This window comes from Gadus chalcogrammus, chromosome 14, assembly GCF_026213295.1.
Source record: "Gadus chalcogrammus isolate NIFS_2021 chromosome 14, NIFS_Gcha_1.0, whole genome shotgun sequence".
NCBI lineage: Eukaryota > Metazoa > Chordata > Actinopteri > Gadiformes > Gadidae > Gadus > Gadus chalcogrammus.
This window is the reverse complement of record NC_079425.1, coordinates 550,222-555,944: the sequence shown is the minus strand read 5'-3', so window position 1 is coordinate 555,944 and position 5,723 is coordinate 550,222.

The following is a 5,723-nucleotide window of genomic DNA, read 5'->3' as shown; positions in this document are numbered from 1 at the left end:
TATCTGCCCCCCCCCTCCCTCAAAGCAGAAGATATCCTGGAGACGAGTCCCACGCAGAGAGCAAAGCGAGCGGCTTGACTTCCAGTCGATGAGCAGGTCTATATCTGGACCACATGACGCCTGAGCGGAGCATTCCCGTCACGTTTGGCCTAAATACCATCAGAGCGCTTCTGTAGTGTTTAGGAGGAGCTAGGCCCGTCCACATTACCTGGTCTCTGGTCCACATTACCCTATCTCTGGTCCACATTACGCTATCTCTGGTCCACATTACCTGGTCTCTGTTCCTTACCTGGTCTCTGTTCATTACCTGGTCTCTGTTCCTTACCTGGTCTCTGTTCATTACCTGGTCTCTGTTCATTACCTGGTCTCTGTTCATTACCTGGTCTCTGTTCAGCTGCTGCCAGCCATCACCTATTAGAGAGGAACAGGGTCTGTGTTAGAACACAGTGAGGGTCTCTTCTCCTTTGAGGAGGAATCAAGGAGGAATGACAACAAACCAGCGTCTTATTATCACTGTTCTGCTTTCAACAGTGTACAAAAACATCCAGGCCCCCGGCCCCCCTCCCCCCCCCTCTGCGGGCCGCGGGCCCCCCCCCCTGCTCAGGAGAGCCTCACTCACCTTCCATCGTTGGCTCCCTAACCACGCCCCTAACGACCAAGGCAGTAGAGGTTTTAAAATACATACCTCCTAGCTGACCTCAATAAAAGGTTACCCTTCATTCACAGACCATCATCACAGATACACCCGCCTCAGATCAGACGAGTTCCGCTGGGAGGAGCCGGACCCCATGGTCTCAGGATCTGGGTGTCTTAAGAGCCCCCTTACGCCAGGGACAACAAGACAGACGCCCATTCATTACATCATTTAGCCCCTTCTGTTTCAACAGGAAGCAGGCGGATGATTCCAGATGTTAACCCTTGAAGAGAGCGTGTTCTGAGACCCACAAGACCAATGGGGCCCCGCCCCCAGAGCAATGGGGCCCCGCCTCCAGACCAATGGGGCCCCACCTCCAGACCAATGGGGCCCCGCCTTCAGACCAATGGGGCCCCGCCTCCAGACCAATGGGGCCCCGCCTCCAGACCAATGGGGCCCCGCCTCCAGACCAATGGGGCCCCGCCTCCAGACGAATGGGGTCCCGCCTCCAGACTAATGGGGCCCAGCCTCCAGACCAATGGGGCCCCGCCGCGCCCCGCCCCCCTCCTAGGCCCCTCCCCCCTGGTGAACTTGGCCGCGTGACAGCGCCGCTCCAGCAGATATTACTCTTGATTAATTATACTATGTCTCATTTAATTTGAATGACCTCCAAAACGCTGCGCCGAGTGCTGGTCACGTGACTTCCTGTAAAGCTCTGATTTTGGATTATAATTAAGCGAGTGATTAGCATAAACATGAGGGCGGAGAGAGAGGTTTTGGCAGCAGAGGATAAGGTGGAGCTATCACAGTGTTAAACAGGGTCAGGCGGAGCTTCTGTTGAGAGCCTCTGGGCTGTTGCTGCTCGCACAAACCTGGTGGTGTAAACTTAGGATACAGGAGGGTGGTGTAAACTGAGGATACAGGAGGCTGGTGTAAACTGAGGATAAAGAGGGAGATGTAAACTGACGACACAGGAGGGTGGTGTAAACTGGAGAACATGAGGGTGGTGTAAACGGAGGATGCAGGAGGGTGGTGTAAACTTGAGAACAGGAGGGTGGTGTAAACTGAGGATACAGGAGGCTGGTGTAAACTGAGGATAAAGAGGGAGATGTAAACTGACGACACAGGAGGGTGGTGTAACTGGAGAACATGAGGGTGGTGTAAACGGAGGATGCAGGAGGGTGGTGTAAACTTGAGAACAGGAGGGTGGTGTAAACTGAGGATACAGGAGGCTGGTGTAAACTGAGGATAAAGAGGGAGATGTAAACTGACGACACAGGAGGGTGGTGTAAACTGGAGAACATGAGGGTGGTGTAAACGGAGGATGCAGGAGGGTGGTGTAAACTTGAGAACAGGAGGGTGGTGTAAACTGAGGATACAGGAGGGTGGTGTAAACTGAGGATACAGGTGGGTGGTGTAAACTGGAGAACAGGAGGGTGGTGTATACTGGACAACAGGAGGGTGGTGTAAACGGAGGATACAGGAAGGTGGTGTAAACTGATGATACAGGAGGGTGGTGTAAACTGAGGATACATGAGGGTGGTGTAAACTGAAGAGAACAGGAGGGTGGTGTAAACTGAAGATACAGGAGGTTGGTGTAAACTGAGGATACAGGAGGGTGGTGTAAACTGAAGATACAGGAGGTTGTTGTAAACTGATCATACAGGAGGGGGGGGTAAACTGAGGATACAGGAGGGTGGTGTAAACTGGAGAACAGGAGCGTGGTGTAAACTGGAGAACAGGAGGGTGGTGTAAACTGGAGAACATGAGGGTGGTGTAAACTGGAGAACAGGAGGGTTGTGTAAACTGAAGAGAACAGGAGGGTGGTGTAAACTGCGGATTCATGGGAGGCTGGTGTAAGAACACTGTATGCAGAACAGTGTATGGGGCGAGGGGCGAGGTATATACAGTAATTCATCTCATTCTCAGGCTGATGTTTCGTTGCCATATTGTGCAGAAGCCTCAGACCAGTGATCACTAACGCACTCGTCATATCTAATCTTCATGCTTCATGATTAATTAGCATCTCGATTAGCTGATGGATGCCAGCCACACATTACATATTACTACTGACATCATGCACGTTGGCATCAACTCAGTATTCATTGTCAGACATAAGACACTTTAATCAATATCAGGCCGCATTGCATGCATGCACACAATTAAATAGAATTCGTGGGGTGATCTTCGAAGTGAGGCATATCTGCGGATTCTCTGTTATTTACCAGTCGTGTTGGTTTTTGCCTCTTTCTGGTCTGGTCGTTCCAGTAGACCAGCTGTTACTGGTCTTGTGTTTGAGGCTCCAGCTCTACCAGTGAGACGGTGACGCCTGAGAGCGGGTCTCCAGCAGAGAAAAGGGCTCCTCGTGAGTACGTTGGTTCCCCAGAGACACACATAGACGTTCTGATGAGCAGGGGTCACGGGTCACGTTGGTCAGAGCTGGGGGGGCCTTGAGGCGCTGGAGATGGAGATCACACTTCACACAGCGACCCCCGACAGCTCCTCACTCACAAAGCGGTCACTTCTCAGAGACGACAGTATTCATCCATTCACCATGAGGAGCTCAGCGCCGTGACACATGAACAAGTCGACGCGTTCAGCTTTAATAATGCAACACGTCAATAGGTAGACGTTTATCCTCCTGCTATAACCATTCTGAAGCACGTGTATTACATTAAGATACAGGGAATGATAGCAGCATCACAGGCTCATGAACTGTTTATGACATATATTCTTCTTAGATATGATATAATCGTGCTATATTTATGTGACGCGCTGTATACATATGTATACAACATGTATCATACACGCACTGGTATGGATGTATTCTCTCTATCGCTATATGTAAACACGTATAAACACTGCGGTCTGTCGGGCTGGTAACAGACTACTGTCCAGCGGTAGACAGACAGTAGTCTGTCCGGCTGGTAACAGACTACTGTCCAGCGGTAGACAGACAGTAGTCTGTCTACCGCTGGTAACAGACTACTGTCCAGCGGTAGACAGACAGTAGTCTGTCCGGCTGATAACACCCCCCCCCCCAGTGAGCAGGGAGTTTACAGCGTGACTAAGGATCACCTGGGGGCTCCTCCACAGATCGATAGCGCCCTCATGGCTGGCGTTATCTCCTTAAGAAGGGAGTTAAGATTGATTGGAGTTAAGCACTTTATAGGATGGGAGAGGATCATAAACACCCACACACCTCCCACAATCTTTCAGAGCTCCGGCCAATCAATAGTCGCAGGATCAGCGGGAAAAAGGGGAGAAAAAAATTAGAGGAAGGAAGAAAACATCCCCCCCCCCCCGAAATAAAAGAATAAATAAGAATAAACAAGCAAGGGAATGAATCCATAGAAAGAAGAGAAGAGATCCTATGATCCCAGCTCTAGAGACAGCAGGCTGTGATGGTGGTGCAGACTCACTCATCATCACGTCAAGCAGACTTTTTAGCATTTTACACCATGATGCTTCAAGCAGAAGAACTGTGTATTATTGTCATCACATCCGTCAGCTCTCTACAGAAGGCTGGAAATGTGACTGCAGCATGGGCACTTTCTCACTGGTTTAATCACGTCTGCACCTTCACTTCACCTTGGTTATTTTTCATTGCAGAACACGATTCTCTGTCTTTATTTACATCGTAACATCAAAAGACTGGAGACCTGGGCTCTCTTCCAGCCTCAAGTCAAATCATTTTCTGCTGACCCTGTTTTTTAATAGTTGCATCTTGGCAAGTATCAATTAGCCGGATATATCACACGTTTAGACCAAGACTTCATTCGGTTCTCTTCCAGTCGCCATCCTGCTCCTGCAAGTCTTAAATTTGTATTTTCCCAGACTAAAGGGAATTGGATTCGTGCGGTATGAGATATCGGAAACTCTTTGTTTTGTTGATGGGTTTACTATTATTCCTCAGTGAGAATGGGAATGTGTTTTCCAGAGAAACGGCATGAAGGTGAAAGATGGTCTCAGTGTTCAGTGGTTTTAGAGGTATTCATGGTTCACCGTTTCAACTGGAACGTTTTATGTTCATTGTATTTTCCATTCATTTATTCATCTAGAAAATCCATTCATATCATTCATTCATCTCATTAATATGGTCATAAACACATTCTGAAGGCCCTTTATCTTTAACCTTCCTCATTGCTTTGCAGGATGAAGACAGAGAAGCTCCATAAGTTGAGGCTCAGTCTGTCCTGTGAAATGATCTATGGGGGACCTGCCAGCAACAACTTTATTAAGAACAACTTAGAAACTATGTATGAGGCTCTGGAGGAGAGGGGGAAGTCTGTGTGACAGAACGCCTGGACATTCAGGGAATAATGTGACAAAATGATCCTTCTTGTCGCAGTGCAGTGTGTGGAAGTTTGTGTGAGGCAGTTTCCTGTTTGTAATCCATGGAGAGGGGATGATAGACACGGTGTAAACACTGCCGATGAAGACAGATACAAGTCTATTATTTACAGACTCCGGTGCTAAGGAGGTCAAAAATAAATCGAACAAAATAGTTAAAATTAGAATATCCCCAGAACAATGCGAGACTGCAAGAAACAATTCCATTTTCTCGTTGGTTTCCCTGAAACGATGTCACGCGCTCCAGGATGGTAAGGAGGAGGAACATCGTTCGTAGTCATAAATCAATGATCTGGGGCCACATTCTGAATCTCTCTCTGAGGCTCTGAGTAGCGCGCTGAGGTGAACTACGATGCACCGCGATCACAGAGTCAACGAACGGGCTTCAGGCCTATAGGTGGGAACCAGAAAGTGAAGGGAGGGGGACATGGCAGGAGCAGCACAAGAGATGAAGAGCGAGCTCATCCTCATAATCAGAGGAACACGAGAGATGAAGAGCATCCTGAGGTCATCCTCATCACCACCTGGCAGTGCTGAAGGGTCACGAAGGCGCTAAACGCTGATGGATAAAACACTGCTAGTAGTAGTAGTAGTAGTATTATCAGTACGCTGATAGATACAACACTGTAGTAGTAGTAATAGTATCAGTACACTGATAGATACAACACTGTAGTAGTAGTAGAAGTAGTAGTATCAGTACACTGATGGATACAACACTGCAGTAGTAGTAGTAGTA